At 47.0% G+C, this 22,009-nt stretch overlaps 1 protein-coding gene across 2 annotated transcripts in view; it reads left to right on the top strand.

Moving 5' to 3' along the window:
- Nucleotides 1–22,009, top strand: part of LOC144691926 (cysteinyl leukotriene receptor 1-like) — a 61,227-nt gene that overhangs the window by 19,467 nt on the left and 19,751 nt on the right. The window contains exon 1 of one of the 2 annotated variants that reach the window (XM_078560497.1): nucleotides 14,179–14,412. The exons of the other annotated variant lie outside the window; for it this stretch is intronic. The gene's annotated coding sequence lies outside the window, so the exon portion shown is untranslated. Of the gene's footprint in view, nucleotides 1–14,178; nucleotides 14,413–22,009 lie in introns of those variants that run through there. 2 annotated transcript variants of the gene reach the window in all.

The raw sequence follows: 22,009 nt of genomic DNA, 5'->3' as shown, positions 1-22,009 counted from the left end.
ATCCTGTGTCTCCACTCTCCTCGTGCTCCTTTATCCTGTGTCTCCGCTCTCCTCGTGCTCCTTTATCCTGTGTCTCCGCTCTCCTCGTGCTCCTTTATCCTGTGTCTCCGCTCTCCTCGCGCTCCTTTATCCTGTGTCTCCGCTCTCCTCGCGCTCTTTTATCCTGTTTCTCCACTCTCCTCGCGCTCTTTTATCCTGTGTCTCCCCGCTCTCCGCGCGTTCTTTTATCCTGTGTCTCCGCCGCTCTCCTCGCGCTCTTTTATCCTGTGTCTCCCCGCTCTCCTCGCGCTCTTTTCTCCTGTGTCTCCCCGCTCTCCTCGCGCTCTTTTACACTGTGTCTCCGCTCTCCTCGTGCTCTTTTACCCTGTGTTCCGCTCTCCTCGTGCTCTTTCATCCTGTGTCTCTGCTGTCCTTGCGGTCTTTTACCCTGTGTCTCCGCTCTCCTCGCGCTCCTTTATCCTGTGTCTCAGCTCTCTTCGCGCTCCTTTATCCTGTGTGTCCACTCTCCTCGCTCCTTGATCCTGTGTCTCTGCCGCTCTCCTCGCGCTCTTTTATCCTATGTCTCTGCCACTCTCCTCGCGCTCTTTTATCTTGTGTGTCCGCTCTCCTCGCGCTCTTTTATCCTATGTCTCCGCTCTCCTCGCGCTCTTTTATCCTATGTCTCTGCCACTCTCCTCGCGCTCTTTTATCTTGTGCGTCCGCTCTCCTCGCGTTCTTTTATCCTGTGTCTCCGCTCTCCTTGCGGCCCTTTATCCTGTGTCTCCGCTCCCCTCCCGCTATTTTATCTTGTGTCTCCGCACTCCTTGCGCTCTTATATCCTGTGTCTCCGCCACTCTCCTCATGCTCTTTTACCCTCTGTCTCCGTTCTCCTCACGCTCTTTTACCCTGTGTCTCTGCTCTCCTCGCACTCCTTTATCCTGTGTCTCCGCTCTCCTCGCGCTCCTTTATCCTGTGTCTCCGCTCTCCTCGCGCTCTTTTATCCTGTTTCTCCACTCTCCTCGCGCTCTTTTATCCTGTGTCTCCCCGCTCTCCTCGCGTTCTTTTATCCTGTGTCTCCGCCGCTCTCCTCGCGCTCTTTTATCCTGTGTCTCCCCGCTCTCCTCGCGCTCTTTTATCCTGTGTCTCCCCGCTCTCCTCGCGCTCTTTTACACTGTGTCTCCGCTCTCCTCGCGCTCTTTTACCCTGAGTCTCCGCTCTCCTCGTGCTCTTTTACCCTGTGTCTCCGCTCTCCTCGTGCTCTTTCATCCTGTGTCTCTGCTGTCCTTGCGGTCTTTTACCCTGTGTCTCCGCTCTCCTCGCGCTCCTTTATCCTGTGTCTCAGCTCTCTTCACGCTCCTTTATCCTGTGTGTCCACTCTCCTCGCTCCTTGATCCTGTGTCTCTGCCGCTCTCCTCGCGCTCTTTTATCCTATGTCTCTGCCACTCTCCTCGCGCTCTTTTATCTTGTGTCTCCGCTCTCCTCGCGCTCTTTTATCCTATGTCTCCGCTCTCCTCGCGCTCTTTTATCCTATGTCTCTGCCACTCTCCTCGCGCTCTTTTATCTTGTGTGTCCGCTCTCCTCGCGCTCTTTTATCCTGTGTCTCCGCTCTCCTTGCGGCCCTTTATCCTGTGTCTCCGCTCCCCTCCCGCTATTTTATCTTGTGTCTCCGCACTCCTTGCGCTCTTATATCCTGTGTCTCCGCCACTCTCCTCATGCTCTTTTACCCTCTGTCTCCGTTCTCCTCACGCTCTTTTACCCTGTGTCTCTGCTCTCCTCGCCCTCCTTTATCCTGTATCTCCGCTCTCCTTGCGCTCTTTTATCCTGTGTCTCCGCTCTCCTCCCGCTCTTTTATCCTGTGTCTCCGCTCTCCTCGCGATCTTTTATCCTGTGTCTCCGCTCTCCTCGCGCTCTTTTATCCTGTCTCTCCGCCGCTCTCCTCTTGCTTATTTATCCTGTGTCTCCGCGCTCCTCGCGCTCTTTTATCCTGTGTCACCGCCACTCTCCTCGTGCTCCTTTATCCTGTCTCTCCTCCGCTCTCCACGCACTCCTTTATCCTATGTCTCCGCGCTCCTCATGCTCTTTTATCCTGTGTCTCCGCTGCTCTCCTCGTGCTCCTTTATCCTGTGTCTCCGCCGCTCTCCTCGCGCTCTTTTATCCTGTGTCTCCGCTCTCCTCGCGCTCTTTTATCCTGTGTCTCTGCTCTCCTCGTGCTCTTTTATCCTGTGTCTCCGCTCTCCTCGCGCTCTTTTATCCTGTGTCTCCGCTCTCCTGACGCTCTTCTATCCTTTGTCTCCGCTCTCCTCGCGTTCTTTTATCCTGTGTCTCCACCACTCTCCTCGCGCCCTTTTATCCTGTGTCTCCGCTCTCCTGACGCTCTTCTATCCTTTGTCTCCGCTCTCCTCGCGCTCTTTTATCCTGTGTCTCCCCGCTCTCCTCGCGCTCTTTTATCCTGTGTCTCTGCCGCTCTCCTCGCGCTCCTTTATCCTGTGTCTCCACCACTCTCCTCGCGCTCTTTTATCCTGTGTCTCCACCACTCTCCTCGCGTTCTTTTATCCTGTGTCTCCGCCTCTCTCCTCGCGCTCTTTTATCCTGTGTCTCCGCCGCCTTCCTCGTGCTCTTTTATCCTGTGTCTCCGCCACTCTCCTCACGCTCCTTTATCCTGTGTCTCCACCACTCTCCTCGCGCTCTTTTATCCTGTGTCTCCACTCTCCTCGCGCTCTTTTATCCTGTGTCTCCACCACTCTCCTCGCGCTCTTTTATCCTGTGTCTCCGCCTCTCTCCTCGCGCTCTTTTATCCTGTGTCTCCGCCGCCTTCCTCGTGCTCTTTTATCCTGTGTCTCCGCCACTCTCCTCACGCTCCTTTATCCTGTGTCTCCACCACTCTCCTCGCGCTCTTTTATCCTGTGTCTCCACTCTCCTCGCGCTCTTTTATCCTGTGTCTCCACCACTCTCCTCGCGCTCTTTTATCCTGTGTCTCCGCCTCTCTCCTCGCGCTCTTTTATCCTGTGTCTCCGCTCTCCTCGCGCTCTTTTATCCTGTGTCTCCGCTCTCCTCGCGCTCTTTTATCCTGTGTCTCCGCTCTCCTCGCGCTCTTTTATCCTGTCTCTCCGCTCTCCTCGCGCTCTTTTATCCTCTGTCTCCGCCACTCTCCTCATGCTCCCTTATCCTGTGTCTCAGCCGCTCTCCTCGTGCTCCTTTATCCTGTGTCTCCCCCGCTCTCCTCGCGCTCTTTTATCCTGTGTCTCCGCCGCTCTCCTCGTGCTACTTTATCCTGTGTCTGCGCTCTCCTCGTGCTCTTTTATCCTGTGTCTCCGCTCTCCTCGCGCTCTTTTATCCTGTGTCTCCGCCGCATTCCTCGCGCTCTTTTATCCTGTGTCTCCGCTCTCCTCGCGCTCTTCTATCCTCTGTCTCCGCTCTCCTCGCGTTCTTTTATCCTGTGTCTCCACCACTCTCCTCGCGCTCTTTTATCCTGTGTCTCTGCTCTCCTCGCGCTCTTTTATCCTGTGTCTCCGCTCTCATCGCGCTCTTTTATCCTGTGTCTCCACTCTCCTCGCGCTCTTTTATCCTCTGTCTCCGCTCTCCTCGCGCTCTTTTATCCTGTGTCTCCGCTCTCCTGACGCTCTTCTATCCTTTGTCTCTGCTCTCCTCGTGCTCTTTTACCCTGTGCCTCTGCTCTCCGCACGCTCTTTCATCCTGTGTCTCCGCTCTCCTCGCGCTCTTTTATCCTGTGTCTCCGCTAACCTCGCGCTCTTGTATCCTGTGTCTCCGCTCTCCTCGCGCTCTTTTATCCTGTGTCTGCGCTCTCCTCATGCTCTTTTATCCTGTGTCTCCGCTCTCCTTGCGCTCTTTTATCCTGTGTCTCCGCTCACCTCGCGCTCTTTTATCCTGTGTCCCCGCTCTCCTCGCGCTCTTTTATCCTGTGTCTCCGCTCTCCTCGCGCTCTTTTATCCTGTGTCTCCGCTCTCCTCGCGCTCTTTTATCCTGTGTCTCCGTTCACCTCACGCTCTTTTATCCTGTGTCTCCGCTCACCTCGCGCTCTTTTATCCTGTGTCTCCGCTCTCCTCGCGCTCTTTTATCCTGTGTCTCCGCTCACCTCGCGCTCTTTTATCCTGTGTCTCCGCTCACCTCGCGCTCTTTTATCCTGTGTCTCCGCCGCTCTCTTCGCGCTCTTTTATCCTGTGTCTCCGCCGCTCTCCTCGCGCTCTTTTATCCTGTGTCTCCGCTCACCTCGCACTCTTTTATCCTGTGTCTCCACTCTACTCGCGCTCTTTTATCCTCTGTCTCCGCCACTGCCCTCGCGCTCTTTTATCCTGTGTCTCCGCTCTCCTCGCGCTCTTTTTCCTGTCTCTCCGCCGCTCTCCTCTCGCTTCTTTATCCTGTCTCTCCGCTGCTCTCCTCGCGCTCCTTTATCTCTTGTCTCCACGCTCCTCATGCTCTTTTATCCTGTGTCTCCGCCACTCTCCTCGCGCTCTTTTATCCTGCGTCTCCGCCGCTCTCCTCACGCTCTTTTATCCTGTGTCTCCGCCACTCTCCTCGCGCTCTTTTATCCTGTGTCTCTGCTCTCCTCGCGCTCTTTTATCCTGTGTCTCCGCTCTCCTCGCACTCTTTTATCCTGTGTCTCCGCTCTCCTCACGCTCTTTTATCCTGTGTCTCCGCTGTCCTCGCGCTTTTTTATCCTGTGTCTCCGCTCTCCTCGCATTCTTTTATCCTGTGTCTCCACTCTCCTCGCGCTCTTTTATCCTGTGTCTCCGCCGCTCTCCTCGCGTTCTTTTATCCTCTGTCTCCGCTCTGCTCACGCTCTTTTATCCTGTGTCTCCACTCTCCTCGCGCTCTTTTATCCTGTGTCTCCACCGCTCTCCTCGCGCTCTTTTATTCTGTGTCTCCGCTCTGCTCGCGCTCTTTTATCCTGTGTCCCCACTCTCCTCGCGCTCTTTTATCCTGTGTCTCCACCGCTCTCCTCGTGCTCCTTTATCCTGTGTCTCCACTCTCCTCGTGCTCCTTTATCCTGTGTCTCCGCTCTCCTCGTGCTCCTTTATCCTGTGTCTCCGCTCTCCTCGTGCTCCTTTATCCTGTGTCTCCGCTCTCCTCGCGCTCCTTTATCCTGTGTCTCCGCTCTCCTCGCGCTCTTTTATCCTGTTTCTCCACTCTCCTCGCGCTCTTTTATCCTGTGTCTCCCCGCTCTCCGCGCGTTCTTTTATCCTGTGTCTCCGCCGCTCTCCTCGCGCTCTTTTATCCTGTGTCTCCCCGCTCTCCTCGCGCTCTTTTATCCTGTGTCTCCCCGCTCTCCTCGCGCTCTTTTACACTGTGTCTCCGCTCTCCTCGTGCTCTTTTACCCTGTGTCTCCGCTCTCCTCGTGCTCTTTCATCCTGTGTCTCTGCTGTCCTTGCGGTCTTTTACCCTGTGTCTCTGCTCTCCTCGCGCTCCTTTATCCTGTGTCTCAGCTCTCTTCGCGCTCCTTTATCCTGTGTGTCCACTCTCCTCGCTCCTTGATCCTGTGTCTCTGCCGCTCTCCTCGCGCTCTTTTATCCTATGTCTCTGCCACTCTCCTCGCGCTCTTTTATCTTGTGTGTCCGCTCTCCTCGCGCTCTTTTATCCTATGTCTCCGCTCTCCTCGCGCTCTTTTATCCTATGTCTCTGCCACTCTCCTCGCGCTCTTTTATCTTGTGCGTCCGCTCTCCTCGCGTTCTTTTATCCTGTGTCTCCGCTCTCCTTGCGGCCCTTTATCCTGTGTCTCCGCTCCCCTCCCGCTATTTTATCTTGTGTCTCCGCACTCCTTGCGCTCTTATATCCTGTGTCTCCGCCACTCTCCTCATGCTCTTTTACCCTCTGTCTCCGTTCTCCTCACGCTCTTTTACCCTGTGTCTCTGCTCTCCTCGCACTCCTTTATCCTGTGTCTCCGCTCTCCTCGCGCTCCTTTATCCTGTGTCTCCGCTCTCCTCGCGCTCTTTTATCCTGTTTCTCCACTCTCCTCGCGCTCTTTTATCCTGTGTCTCCCCGCTCTCCTCGCGTTCTTTTATCCTGTGTCTCCGCCGCTCTCCTCGCGCTCTTTTATCCTGTGTCTCCCCGCTCTCCTCGCGCTCTTTTATCCTGTGTCTCCCCGCTCTCCTCGCGCTCTTTTACACTGTGTCTCCGCTCTCCTCGCGCTCTTTTACCCTGAGTCTCCGCTCTCCTCGTGCTCTTTTACCCTGTGTCTCCGCTCTCCTCGTGCTCTTTCATCCTGTGTCTCTGCTGTCCTTGCGGTCTTTTACCCTGTGTCTCCGCTCTCCTCGCGCTCCTTTATCCTGTGTCTCAGCTCTCTTCGCGCTCCTTTATCCTGTGTGTCCACTCTCCTCGCTCCTTGATCCTGTGTCTCTGCCGCTCTCCTCGCGCTCTTTTATCCTATGTCTCTGCCACTCTCCTCGCGCTCTTTTATCTTGTGTGTCCGCTCTCCTCGCGCTCTTTTATCCTATGTCTCCGCTCTCCTCGCGCTCTTTTATCCTATGTCTCTGCCACTCTCCTCGCGCTCTTTTATCTTGTGTGTCCGCTCTCCTCGCGCTCTTTTATCCTGTGTCTCCGCTCTCCTTGCGGCCCTTTATCCTGTGTCTCCGCTCCCCTCCCGCTATTTTATCTTGTGTCTCCGCACTCCTTGCGCTCTTATATCCTGTGTCTCCGCCACTCTCCTCATGCTCTTTTACCCTCTGTCTCCGTTCTCCTCACGCTCTTTTACCCTGTGTCTCTGCTCTCCTCGCCCTCCTTTATCCTGTATCTCCGCTCTCCTTGCGCTCTTTTATCCTGTGTCTCCGCTCTCCTCCCGCTCTTTTATCCTGTGTCTCCGCTCTCCTCGCGATCTTTTATCCTGTGTCTCCGCTCTCCTCGCGCTCTTTTATCCTGTCTCTCCGCCGCTCTCCTCTTGCTTATTTATCCTGTGTCTCCGCGCTCCTCGCGCTCTTTTATCCTGTGTCACCGCCACTCTCCTCGTGCTCCTTTATCCTGTCTCTCCTCCGCTCTCCACGCACTCCTTTATCCTATGTCTCCGCGCTCCTCATGCTCTTTTATCCTGTGTCTCCGCTGCTCTCCTCGTGCTCCTTTATCCTGTGTCTCCGCCGCTCTCCTCGCGCTCTTTTATCCTGTGTCTCCGCTCTCCTCGCGCTCTTTTATCCTGTGTCTCTGCTCTCCTCGTGCTCTTTTATCCTGTGTCTCCGCTCTCCTCGCGCTCTTTTATCCTGTGTCTCCGCTCTCCTGACGCTCTTCTATCCTTTGTCTCCGCTCTCCTCGCGTTCTTTTATCCTGTGTCTCCACCACTCTCCTCGCGCCCTTTTATCCTGTGTCTCCGCTCTCCTGACGCTCTTCTATCCTTTGTCTCCGCTCTCCTCGCGCTCTTTTATCCTGTGTCTCCCCGCTCTCCTCGCGCTCTTTTATCCTGTGTCTCTGCCGCTCTCCTCGCGCTCCTTTATCCTGTGTCTCCACCACTCTCCTCGCGCTCTTTTATCCTGTGTCTCCACCACTCTCCTCGCGTTCTTTTATCCTGTGTCTCCGCCTCTCTCCTCGCGCTCTTTTATCCTGTGTCTCCGCCGCCTTCCTCGTGCTCTTTTATCCTGTGTCTCCGCCACTCTCCTCACGCTCCTTTATCCTGTGTCTCCACCACTCTCCTCGCGCTCTTTTATCCTGTGTCTCCACTCTCCTCGCGCTCTTTTATCCTGTGTCTCCACCACTCTCCTCGCGCTCTTTTATCCTGTGTCTCCGCCTCTCTCCTCGCGCTCTTTTATCCTGTGTCTCCGCCGCCTTCCTCGTGCTCTTTTATCCTGTGTCTCCGCCACTCTCCTCACGCTCCTTTATCCTGTGTCTCCACCACTCTCCTCGCGCTCTTTTATCCTGTGTCTCCATCTCCTCGCGCTCTTTTATCCTGTGTCTCCACCACTCTCCTCGCGCTCTTTTATCCTGTGTCTCCGCCTCTCTCCTCGCGCTCTTTTATCCTGTGTCTCCGCCGCCTTCCTCGTGCTCTTTTATCCTGTGTCTCCGCCACTCTCCTCACGCTCTTTTATCCTGTGTCTCCACCACTCTCCTCGCGCTCTTTTATCCTGTGTCTCCGCTCTCCTCGCGCTCTTTTATCCTGTGTCTCCGCTCTCCTCGCGCTCTTTTATCCTGTGTCTCCGCTCTCCTCGCGCTCTTTTATCCTGTGTCTCCGCTCTCCTCGCGCTCTTTTATCCTGTGTCTCCGCTCTCCTCGCGCTCTTTTATTCTGTGTCTCCGCTCTCCTCGCGCTCTTTTATCCTGTGTCTCCGCTCTCCTCGCGCTCTTTTATCCTGTGTCTCCACTCTCCTCACGCTCTTTTATCCTGTGTCTCTGCCGCTCTCCTCGCGCTCTTTTATCCTGTGTCTCCTCTCTCCTCGCGCTCTTTTATCCTGTGTCTCTGCTCTCCTCGCGCTCTTTTATCCTGTGTCTCCTCTCTCCTCGCGCTCTTTTATCCTGTGTCTCCGCCGCTCTCCTCGGGCTCTTTTATCCTGTGTCTCCGCCGCTCTCCTCGTGCTCTTTTATCCTGTGTCTCCACCTCTCTCCTCGCGCTCTTTTATCCTGTGTCTCCGCCTCTCTCCTCGCGCTCTTTTAAACTCTGTCTCCGCTCTGCTCGCGCTCTTTTATCTTGTGCCTCCACTCTCCTCGCGCTCTTTTATCCTCTGTCTCCGCTCTCCTCGCGATCTTTTATCCTCTGTCTCCGCTCTCCTGATGCTCTTCTATCCTCTGTCTCCGCTCTCCTCGCGCTCTTTTATCCTGTGTCTCCGCTCTCCTCGCGCTCTTCTATCCTCTGTCTCCGCTCTCCTCGCGCTCCTTTATCCTGTGTCTCCGCTCTCCTCGCGTCTTGTCATTGTACAATTCCCAGCCTCTGACCTGCCCTTGTAGTCACAGTATTTATATGGCTAGTCCAGTTAAGTTTCTGGTCAATGGTAACCCCCAGGATGATAATATTGGGAGATTCAGTGATGGCAATGCCATTCAACATCCAGTGGCGATGGCTGGATTCTCTCTTGTTGGAGATGCTCATTGCCTGACACTTGTGTGGCACGAATGTTACTTACTACTTGTCAGCTCAAGCCTGGATATTGTCCAGATCTTGCTGCATTTGGACATAGACTTCTTCAGTATCTGAGGAGTCGCAAATGGTGCTGAAGATTGTGCAAACATCAGTGAACATCCCCACTTCTGACCTTATGATGGAAGGAAGGTCAAGCTCCTCAAGCTTCTTGTTGTCACACTCCGGCAAATGTTTGCTTTATATCAAGGGCAGTGTCAGGAACATAGAAAAATTTCCATAATGTTATTGGAATTTATTGTAAAATGGAGTAATAGTGGGATGTGTGTGAGGTCTGTGTGTGTGTGTGTTTGTGTGCGACTTAATTGGATTAAAGGCAGCTGGTCTGAAGGCTTTGATGTAACAGAAGGGAATTTAGGTTTGAAATGCTAAATAGGTAAACATGAGTGGAAGTTTAGAATGTAAGTTATAAAAGGATATTTGCGTTTTTAAATAAACCAGACTGGATTGTTTTCAAAGGAGGAGTGAAATGTGTCAACTAGCCAGGTAAAGTTAAGAAACAATGTGTTTAGTTTTCCCAAAGATTACTGGTAAACTTAGTACTATAAGAAATTTTTCTGATTAGAGATGTGAAGTCCAAAGACATAGAAACAATGGGAATTTGCATTCAGGGAGGAAATTCAAAGGGGCTGTGTGTGAGGAAAGGCAGTCTAAGATTCAACAAGTGTGAACTGCCGTCAGCCTATACATACCAAATTACTGCCTCTACGGACTGAAGTTAAGAAAACACACTTTCATTATTCATCCCTGAATTCGATTGGTTCAGGGCATCATGTTTCTTTGCCTGGGTCTTTTAAAATCTATGGGCAGCTTTTTCCGGTTGGCGACCAGGGGAGGGACCGCTGGCCGATGCATAATATGACGCGGGGTGAGGTCGGGCGTGTGTCCCAACGTTTCCCCGCGTCATATTATGCATCGTTTTCAGTTCGGCGGGCACACAATGCCTAGTCAATAGGCCTGTCAACGGGCTATTGAGGCCATTAAAAAAGTAATTGAAATGATTAATGGACCTGCCCATCCAACCTTAAAGTTGGCGGGCAGGCAAAGAGCCCAAGCGGCCTTCAGAAAAATCATGAAACCTCATCCATGGGCGGAATGAGGTTTCATGAGGGGTTAAAGATTTTCAGGATATTTTTAAATATATGTAATGGACATGTCCCAGCTCATGTGACAGTGTCACATGAGGGGACATGTCAGGAAAATTTTTTCTAACCTTTAAAAAAAATTTTATAATTTCAACCGAGCTCCCTGAGATGGCACTTTGCCTCAGGGAGATATGTGCGCTCTTTCATGCACATGCGCAAAAGAGTGCACTCCCAGCTCAGGGAATCCACCCCCACCCCCTGCCCGCACAGGGACCGCACAGCGCTTCTGAGCGGACGTCACGCTGGGCAGGCCTTCATTGGCCCGCCAACGTAAAATGGCGGCACGCCCCTGGCAGGGGGCGCCGATCGGGAACCCGTCCGCCCGCACCCGCTCCCACACAACCCCCACCCGACAGGGGAAAATGCTGCCCTATGTGTCTTAGAGTTGCCTCAATGAAAGCGTAGCTGGGAGTTAAATTAATTAGGGGATTTAGAAGTTATTATAGTGGTAATTTATAGGCATACGTGTGTGCTTAAAATTCATTTATCTTGATGTCTAATCTAGTTTTGTAAAAACCTAAAAGACTTGGTGATCTTATTGAATTACTACTGAATTCAAGACACGATTCTCAAAATTTATACAAATTGCAAAACAAGTTTTGGCAGTTGTTTCAAGTTTCCCTTTGGGATTTGAACAATTCAACATTTACCATCTGTTGTGTCATAACAGGCAGTCACATTGAACTCTCTTCTGGAATTCCAGTCTTTTGTCTATATTTGGAACAAGTCTGGAGCTGAGCAGATACACAACTGAGCATTGATGAGCAAGTTATTGTTAAATGCCTGCCATGTAAGGTTTTGGGCAGGAACAGCCTTGGTAGTAAAGCTTTATTGTACATCGACTTTATTTAGACAAAGTAAGGATGAGTTTATTAAGTTCTCAGAAAAACTATGTTAATAACCTTGGGCAATGATTTACAGTTTAATGCAGGATATACTCCCGTGTCAAGATCCACTTGGCAGGGCACACAAAGTGGCTTCTCTCATGGCTTTGTTCTTTGATCTTTGAGCCTCTCTCACTCACTCACACTCTCTCTCCCCCTTGACTTGTCTTGTTTTGATCTTGTCTCTGAGTGGTCTTTCTCTCTGCCACAAAGAAGACGAATTCAAGGTCTCTTTTAATCTGGTTGTAACCCTCTCTCACCCCAATCATCTTCAGCCTGTGCGTGAGGACACCTTCTTTGACCAACCAGGAATAGTTTATGTGGCTGTTGCTAACTTATATATTTACATAATTAATGTTCTTTGTATGTAACACTGTATCTCAATGTTTTTATATGCCATGGTTCCTTATCTGATAGAGAGAGAGCAAAATCTACATTCCATCCTCACACAAGTAATTTTCCACAACCTTCAAGGTCTTGTTCTTACATTCAAATATAGAACCAAGGAGCAGGAGTAGGCCATTCGGCCCCTCGAGCCTGCTCCAGCATTTAATAAGATCATGGCTGATCTGATAGTAACCTCAAATCTGCATCCTACCTACCCCCGATAACCTATCACCCCCTTTCTTACCAAGAATCTATCCACCCCTTACTTAAAAATATTTAAAGACTCTGCTTCCACCACCTTTTCTTGGAGAGAGTTCCAAAGACTCACGACCCTCTGAGTGAAAAAATTTTGCCTCATCTGTTTTAAATGGGCCACCCCTTATTTTTAAACAGTGATCCCTAGTTCTAGATTCTTCCACATTAGGAAAAATTCTCTCCATGTTCACCCTGTCAAGACCCTTCAGAATCTTAAATGTTTCAATTAAGCCGCCTCTTACTTTTCTAAACTCCAGCAGATACAATCCTAGTCTGTCCAACCTTTCTTCATAAGACAACCCACCCATTCCAGGTATTAGTCTGGTAAACCTTCTCTGAACTGCTTCTAACGCATTTACATCCTTCCTCAAATAAGGTGACTAATACTGTACACAGTACTCCATATGTGATTTCATTAGTGCCCTGTACAACTGAAGCATAACCTCCCTACTATTATATTCAATTCCCCTTGCAATAAATGATAACATTCTATTTGCTTTCCTAATTACTTGCATACTAGCCTTTTGTGATTCATGCATTAGGACACCCAGATCCCTCTGCACCTCAGAGTTCTGCAATCCCTCACCATTTAGATAATATGCTTCTATTTTATTCTTCTTCTTGCCAAAATGGACAATTTCACATTTTCCCACATTATATTCCATCAGGTCTTTTCCCACTCACTCAACCTGTCTATATCTGTTTGCAACCTTCTTATGTCCTCCTCGCAACTTACTTTCCTACCTATCTTTGTGTCATCAGCAAATTTGGCAACCATCCCTTCATCCAAGTCATTTATATAATTGTAAACAGTTGAGGTCTCAGCACTGATCCCTGTGCCATGCCATTCGTTACATCTTGCCAATCTGAAAAAGACCCATTTATGCCTACTCTGCTTCCTGTTAGTCAGCCAATCTTCTATCCATGCCAATATATTATCCCCTATACCATGAGATTTTATTTTCTGCAATAACCTCTGATGTGTCACTTTATCAAATGCCTCCTGGAAATCTAAGTACAGTACATCCACTGGTTCCCCTATATCCACAGCACATGTTACTTCCTCAAGGAACTCCAATAAGTTGGTTAACTCAATTTCCCTTTCACAAAACCATGTTGACTCTGCCTGATGATCTTGAGCTTATCCAAGTGCCCTGCTATAACTTCTTTAATAATAGCTTCTAATAGCTTCTTGTTCTTTTTGCTGCCAATAATTTCTTTATAGCTTGATATAAACTTTGGCATCCTTTCTATATTGTGCCCTACTTCTAAGTTTTCCAACTTTACAATTCTACAAAGAAGGGTGTCTAATCAAGTCAGATGTCAGGAAACAACAAGATTAGGTGTTAGTTTCTCATAATTAAGTTAGATTTTAACAATTAATATTCTTGTTTGTAACCAAATAACCTTACAATTCTCCAGTTGAAGGGAAGATAACCTTATTGACCCCTCACAATTCATCTCTGGTTAACATAGGCATTCCTTACAGATGTCAAGATTGGCACTCCCACCCATAGATTACATTACTCAATGATATCCCTTATCTTTTTGCAGGGGTGCTGCTACTTCTATGTCATTAGCATATACATACATACAATTAAAGCAACAGATTATGTATGGGTTTAAAATAATCTCCAGCTCTCCTTTCACTCGTATCCATCCTGTGAATAATTCTTATTAAGTATTACTTCTCCCTAGGCTTCAATTGTCCCAACCCAAATATTATCCCTCTTACTTTAATTTTACTCATTTTGACAATTACCAGTGCATTTAATTCTATCCTGATTATTTTAAAGTAAGTTTCTCTATGAAGTATGTGTGAGTATCTTGATGATATAAAATGTTGTCTCATTATAGTGGTCACATTAACCATTTCCTACCCTGTTGTTTGTCAAGTAGTTGTGAATGTCTGAGATCCATTCTTCAGTGCGTTTTACAATATGCTTCTGCATGCTAGCAGCTTCACATGTAACAAGTCATATCTGCACCGTTGCGCCGGTATCCCAATATCATGTTATACATTCTTACTTTCAGGCAACTTTATCAAAAGACAAAAGGAGATCTCTGTCTCAAGATCTTTGCTTATCCCCCCCCTGCATGATCCCAATCTGGAGGCCAGACTATCAAATTTGGTTATCTTAAAAAGTTCATAGGCAAGGACACAAACATCTCCAAGACGATGCTATCAGTTTACTAGCTTCATTTGCACTTTGCTTTCACTAGAATGCACATTAATACCAGATTGACATATTCCATTGAACAAGGTAAGTTATTCTATTTCCCATTTGGTGGTGTGATAATCCCCTTAAACTTCAGGTAAATTTCTCTTTCAGTACTTGAATTAGCAGCACAATAATTTCTTTTATCAATTTCAGTTTCAGAATCAATTATGCCCAGTCTTGGTGCTTTTAAGTAGTGCTTTTTCTTCAGAGACAGAAGTGATTGCAATGTTTAGAGGTAACTTTCACATCTCCCATTTTCAAACACTTTGTCTTGGAAGGTAAGCACCTACCTCTGTAGAGAGACAGGGAGAGGCAGACGTGTTGGATCTCCACAGCTGGGGAGCAGTTAAATACAGCACGAGGAGCAAGGCCTACAGCACTTAGCTTCAGGAGAGAGGCAGTGAGAAGTCCAAGAGCGCCCTGATTTGAAAAAAAGTGAACAGCGACACCACAGAAAAGTCGTAAGGTGTTTGGCCGGTGAGTATTGCTGCTTAGGACTGAGTCTACAAAAGTGAGATTATTAAAAATATTTAAAATATTAACTACTAATAATAAGTAATAAAAAAGTAAATGGTGATTCATATCTTTTATTCTTGAGTAAGGTTTATTACCACTGGTAAGATGTACTAAGTATTAGTAGGGTTTATCAATATTAATAAGGTATATTAATAGTAATAAGTCTTATTAGTATTGGTGAAGCTTTATCAATACTGATAAGGTTTATTACCAGTAGTAAGGTTACTGAATAGAGGAATGGCAGTGCTGCTCCAATCTCGAGAGTGCACATCCTGTGCTATGTGAGTACTCCAGGATGATCCCCAGAATGGACCTGGGCTAAATAAATTGGAGTCAAAGGTTGGCAGAAAAAATGGTAGCTGAGCAATGTGCTACCTTCAAAGAAGAGGTAATTTAGGCCCAGTCAGGGCACATTCCTTCGAAAGGAGGAGGTAGGGCAAACAAATGCAGAGCTCCCTGGATGACAAAGGAGATAGACATTAAGATAAAGAAGAGAAAAGGATGTGAATAAGCAAATAAGAGAAACAAAAATGGAATATGAAAAGAGACTGTCAGATAGCATAAAAGGGAATCCTAAAGTCTTCTATAGACATTTAAATAGCAAAAGGGTGATAAAAGTAGAAGTAGGGCCAATTAGGGACAAAAAGTGGTTTTACACATGGGGGCAGAGGGCATAGCTGAGGTACTAAATGAATACTTTGCATTTTTCTTTACCAAGGAAGAGGATGCTACCCAAGCCATGGTAACAGAGGAAGTTATTTAGATACTAGATGGTTTTAAAATTGAAAAGGAGAAAGTATTGGGTAGGATATCTGTACTTAAAGTTGATAAGGCATTGGGGACTGGATGAGATGCATCCAAGGATACTGAGGGAAGTGAGAGAGGAAATTGCGTAGCCACTGGCCATAATTTTTCAGTCTTCCTTAGACTCAGGGGTGGTGCCAGTAGATTGGAGAATTGCAAACATTACATCCTTGTTCAAAAAAGGGTGTAAAGATAAGCCCAGCAGCTGCAGGCCAGTCAGTTTAACATTGGTGGTGGCGAAACTTCTGGAAAGAATAACTGGGGGCAAAATTAATAGTCACATGGAAAAATGTGGGTTAATTAAGGAATGCCAGCATGGATTTCTTAAGGGAAAATCATGTTGAACAAACTTGCTGGAGTTTTTTGAAGCGGTAACAGAGAGGGTTGATGAGGGCAATGATGGAGATGTGGTGTACATGTACTTCCAAAAGGCATTTGACACAGTGCCACACAACAGACTTGTGAGCAAAGTTAAAGCTCATGGAATAAAAGGGACGGTAGCAACACGGATACGGAATTGACTGAATGACAGGAAACAAAGAGTAGTGGTTAATCGATGTTTATCATGCTGGAGGGAGGTTTGTAGTGGGGTTCCCAGGGGTCAGTGTTGGTACCCTTTCTTTTCCTGATGCATATTAATGGCCGAGACCATGGTGTGGAGGACACAATTTCAGATGATGAAAAACTTGGAAGCATTGTGAACTGTGAGGAGGATAGTGTGGAACTTCAAAAGGATGTAGGCAAGTTGGTGGAATGGCGGACTGGTAGCAGATGAAGTTCAATGCAGAGAAATGTGAAGTGATTCATTTTGGTAGGAAGAATATGGAGAGACAATATAAAAAAAGGGTACAACACTAAAGGGATGCAGGAGCAGAAGGACCTCCGTGTATATGTGCATAAATCATTGAAGGTGGTCGGACAGGTTGAGAGCGCGGTTAATGAGGCATACAGTATCCTGGGCTTTATTAATAAGGGCATAGAGTACAAGACCAAGGAGGTTATGGTGAACTTGTACAGGACACTAGGTCAGCCTCAGCTGGAGTATTGCGTCCAGTTCTGGGCACCACGTTTTAGGAGGGATGTCAAGGCATTAGAGAAGGTGCAGAAAAGACTCACGAGAATGGTTCCATGGATGAGGAACTTTAGTTATGAAGATAGATTGGAGAAGTTAGGACTGTTTTCCTTAGAGAAAAGAAGGCTGAGAGGAGATTTGATAGAGGTATTCAAAATCACGAGGGATCTGGACAGAGTAGATAGGGAGAAAGTGTTCCCATTAGCGGAAGGATTGAGAACAAGAGGGCACAGATTTAAAGTAATTAGTAAAAGAAGTAAAAGTGATATAAGGAAAAGCCTTTTCCTGCAGCGAGTGGTTAGGGTTTAGAATGCGCTGCCTGAGTGTGGTGGAGGCAGGTTCAACTGAGCTATTCAAAAGGGAATATCTGAAAAGGATGAATGTGCAGGATTATGGAGAGAAGGCAGGGAATGGCACTAGGTGAGCTGCTCATTCAGAGAGCTAATGCAGACATAATGGACCTGCGGCCTCCTCTGCGCCATAACAATTCTGGGAATCTGGATGATAACAAATGGTAGCAAATGGCCTGAAAAGTTAAAGCCAAGCCTCTGATCGACAAAGCCTCTAGTGCAAAATTGGTGTCTGTAAATTAGTTTTGAACTGAAAGGCTCCTGGGTCCATTGCTGCAGTATCAGAACAGATGTGGCCTTGTTAAATAACAGATAAACAAAATCCAGTGTGGCTCTGGTTAAGAGCCCATTCCATTAATATGTCCAATCATATCTGTAAATTTGGAAACTCCAAATTTAGTAATGTTCACTTAGCAATTTGAAAGTTATGTAGTTAATTTTAAAAAACAGCTGTCAGCAGAAAAGATTAACTTCTCCGATTGTTTTTCCAACGAGTGGAGCAAAACATTTTGAAATGTACTTAATTGCATCACTTCACTTTTTTTAAAACTCTCCAAATAAGAAAGCCAAACTCCATTTTTTTTAACTTTGCTCAAATTTAAGATTAAATTCCAATTGTTTCAAAACCTTGTCGCATTTTTCAAGAGTTTTTTTTTCAGAATTTACTTTTCCTGGTACAACCAGGATAATGAATTACCCAGAATCAATTCCAAATTCACATAAAATTCACTAAAATCTTTAAAGAGCCAATGTTTATATATGTGTGCGTCTTTTTATCCAGAAGACTCCCATTTACACCTTGGCACTATAACTAGTTTCACTTGTGGCCTCTCAATGAACCCCTAGTTTGCACAGGTTAACAAGTAGTAAACCTTAATACTCCCAATTTAATTCAAATAACACATTAAATAAACACAGCATAATAATACATGCTCTAAGAAGATAATTTACGTCATTCGATGTCATTTCTTAGGCACCATTTCAAATGACTGTGAAAACTATGGACAGAAAAAGCTAAAGGAAACATTAGCTTTCACAGTTAAATAAAACCTCCAACATTCTAAGACAGAAAAGGGACACCAGCTTCTTAAATAAAAACAACAGTGCAGACTTACAGGCTAACTGTAGAAAAGGAACGGAATCTTTCCCATATCTTTCCTGTTTTCTCCTTTAAAACAGGCAAAATGATTTGAACAGTTCAAATTAGATTTCTGCAAAACATTTTGAAGGCAGGAGCTTATCATATACAATAAAGCCGTTTCCACAGTTGCAAAACTAAATGGAAACAAGAGTAACACATGGATCGGCAATTTTTAGTTAAAATGTAATCTAATTTTCACATTTTTCTAATTCCGACTGCACGATCTTAAATTGGAAGATTCAGAGGCCCAGATATTCGTCCCCAGGTCAGGCTCGCTTGGCAAACGCAACCTTAAAATGTCCACCTGCAGTTCAGATTTTCGGTCAGCAGGGATGAGCTGAAATAGGAGTCATGGTGGGTAGTTTAGGAACGAGCACGGAGGCTGGTGGGTGCAGAGATGGGCTGGGCGCAAAACCTGCCTCCGTGCTTTGGTACTGTGTGTAAATAAATCAAAAATAATAATAAAACAAATAAAATCCCTCCACCCTCACCTTTCACCACCTCCCAGACACTTGCTATGCACCATCCATGCCAACATATACCAATCCACACCTCTTATGGTTGCTTACAGCCCCTATGTCAACCCATGCCCCTATCCAACCCCATTGCCCCATACCACTTATGTCAACCCATGCCCCTCTACTCACTCCCATTACCCCATAACTCTATGCCAAATTAGTGCCAACTTATACCAACCAATGCCCCTACCCACCACCCTTTTCTCTTACCCCTCCATGCCAACTCACCTAGTATCCTTGGACAGTTCCTTGACAGCATTGACAATTCCTGGACAGCTTTGTCAGCTGGCCAGCTCTTCAACAGTTCATTGACAGCTGGGCAGTTCTCTGACAGCTAAGAGTTCCTTGACAGCTAGACAGCTCTTTGACAGATCCTTGGCAGCTGGACAGTTCTGCTTGACAGTTCTAATGAGTTTGTGTGTAAAAATTGCATCATTGTGTTCACTTTTAACCATCCCAAAGGAGCACCTTACCTTTCCAAAGGGCTAACCAAAGAAATCCAACAAGTTCAGATCTCCTCTTACCTGTTCTAAGCTATGTTCCGGGGGCAGAATTTTTCTGTTGGCGTGCCGGGGTGGGGGGGGACACACACGCACATGCCAACATGTGAAATGACGCGGGGTGACGTTGGGTGGAACTCCTGATGTCACCCTGCAAGATTTACATTTTCAGGTCGGCAGCCGACTTGGCTGTGCACCCGCCAACCTGTCAACGGTCTATTAAGGCCATTAAAAAACCAATTCAGCTTATTAATGGACCTGCCCGTCCAACCTTAAGGTTGGCGAGCAGGCCGGGAGCCCAGGTGGGCTTGTGAGAAAACATGAAACCTCATCAACTGGTGGGAATGAGGCTTCCTGAGGGTTTTTAAATTTTAATGGAAGGTTAGAATAAAAGTTATGGACACGTCCCAACTCATGTGACAGTGTCACACGAGGGGACATGGCAGGGAAAAATTTTTAATCTCCTTCATTAAAAGTTTCAAAACGGAGCTGATCTCCCTGAGGCAGCACTTAGACTCAGGGAGATCTGTGCGCTCTTTCGTGCACGTGCGGGACTCCGAAAATTCACCCATTTCCTTGATTTTTCTCAGCTGTCCATCGTGGCAAGAACCTGGGCCAACAGTCACGTTCCTATTTTCATGCAACTTTGAGATATTGATTCCTACAATGGGTTATGAATTCAGGGAGCCAAAATCTGCGTTACATTCCCAGTTCCCATGCACAAGTAGCACCCAGTTTCAACTCGGTCACAACCAAAGCATGACCCAAGTTTCCCACAAAAATATTTACACAAGTTTAGATAGAACAAGTCACAAACTTACACTTTGAACATTGAAGGCCAGGCGACATGGTTCTACAGAAAAGAGAGATAAGGGCAGGCATTCCTTCATTTGGAAGCTTTCCAACATTCTCCCAGAAATAATGAAAACAAGGTCTATTAATCATTCCCTTATATCAGAAATAAACTTTATTCCTTTCTCACAGCAGTTTTTACTATTGCTATTGGATTTTTAACTCATCCCTTTTTCTCCTAACTGTTTCCCTCCTGCACAATCTCAGCACAGAACCTGAAAACCTAATTGATGCTTTCAACCCCTAAGTTTTTTCTGGTTTTTTGAAGTCCTCACAGCAGCTTGTCTTGGTACACGAGCTTGTTTTTAACCATTCATTTTCCTCTCGGTTTCTAGATTCTTGATCTTCAGTCATGGCTGCACTAGCATTCAGGTTAGAGACATGCTGCTGCATCAACAAAGCAGTCGTACGCTTTTTGCACAACTCCAAACTTCGAAACCGCTGGTTGAGTCACTCTATCTCCTCATCTTTCTAGTTAATAGTCTCATCATGTTTCTGATGGCAACATTGAGAGCTGTAAACCAGAAGGTCTCTTAGCCTCTCAATTTTTAACTTCTGGCTTCTCTTATCTTGGATAAAATCTAGTTTCTGCTCGAAGAGCTGTTTAACATTTTTAGACAACATTTTGTCTATTCTTTATCTATTCTCGTGTATTCTTATTCTTATGTAAGTGCCTTTAATCACCATTGGGCCTGTCAATGTCTCCACACTCCCCCCCACCCCGCCTCAAGGGGTTCCCCTCCTGAGACATGAGCTAGCCAGACTCATAAACTGGAGATGCTGTCCATCTCTCAAAAAGTGCTCATAATGCACCGAGCCCTGTCTTATGGGTGACAGGGTAAAGTTTTGGAGGTCTTTACATTCCTTTAAGGCCTTGGCAGTGAAGCTTTGTTGTGAATTGACTTTACTGAGGCCAAGCCAGGGCAAGTTTCTTAAGTTCTCAGAAAAACTATTTTTATGTGTTTACAGTTTAACCTGAAATACAGTCCCACATCAAGATCTGGATGGCAGAGCACACAAAATAGTTTCTCCCACAGCTTTGGTATTTTGGTCTTTGAGCCTCTTTTTCTCTCTCTCTCTCTCTCTCCTCTCTCTCTCTCTCTCTCCCCCCCACTCTCTCTCACTCTGTTTTTCCCCCCTCTCACTCTCTCTCTCCCCCCCACTCTCTCTCTCACTCTCTCTCTCCCCCTCCCCCCGCTCTCTCTCTCTCTTGCTCTCTCTCTCCCCCTCTCTCTTCCTTGTCTCTTGTCTTGTTTTGATTTTGTCTCTGGTTCGTCTTTCTCATTATCACGAAGAAGGCGAACTTAAAGCACTCTGGTTGTTATCCAATTGACCCTTCCCTCACCCAATCATTTTCAGCCCTGTGTGTGAGGACACCTTCTTTGACCAACCAGGAACAGTTTATGTGGCTGTTGATACCCTTACATATTTACATAAGCAACATCCTTTGTAATACTGGATCTCAATGCTTTTACATGCCGTGGTTCCTTATCTGGTAGAGAGATTCTCACAGACAGCCTTCAAGGTCTTGCTCATTATTGCTGCCAATAAGTTCTTTATAACTCCCAGAATTCCTCTACCTTGGCATCTTTTCTATACTGTGCCTTACTTCTAATTTTCCCACTTTACTAATCTAAGAAGAAGGATGTCTAATAAAGCCAAGTGTTGGTAACCTACAAAGTTAGGCATTAGTTTTTAATAATAAAGTTAGATTTTAGCAATTAGTATTCTTGTTAGTAACCTAATAATTTTACAGCCAGCTGATAGCACTGCCTATGAAACCTTCCATTATTCTGCTGATGATTGAGATAGACTGATGGGGTGATACTTGGCTGGATTACACTTGCTCCAGGATAAAGTTCCACATTGTTGTGTAGATGCCTATGTTGTGTCTGTGCAGGAACAGCTGAACTGGTAGAATGACTAGTTCTGAAGTGCTGAAGTCTTCAGCACTACATCCAGGACATTGTTTGGGCCAATAGGGCTGCATTTTACTCATTAAAATAATCTCTGGTCGGGTCCCAATCCCACAAATCACCAGAATGATCCTACATGAGGAGGCCTGCTAAAAATGGCAAACCTTTCCAAAGAATGGCGTGCGGCTACAGGTGTGGTCCACTGATCCCTGTGGCTCCGTGAGGTCAGTTTGGGGGTGGGTGGGGTGCGGGAGAGTAGAAGGCCTCAGAAGCCCCTGGCCAGCAGCCAGTAGGCAGCCTCCTGGCATCTGTTGGACTTTGGCCTCAACATGGGGTCTGTCTGCCACCAGGATGATCCCAGAGCGTTTCTCCATCTGCCCAAAAAACGGGCACTTGGTTATTCAA

The sequence above is a fragment of the Cetorhinus maximus genome, chromosome 16 (assembly GCF_964194155.1).
Source record: "Cetorhinus maximus chromosome 16, sCetMax3.hap1.1, whole genome shotgun sequence".
In the NCBI taxonomy this organism is placed as follows: domain Eukaryota; kingdom Metazoa; phylum Chordata; class Chondrichthyes; order Lamniformes; family Cetorhinidae; genus Cetorhinus; species Cetorhinus maximus.
The sequence above is the reverse complement of the archived record's forward strand: the minus strand, read 5'-3'. Positions and strand labels throughout refer to the sequence as shown.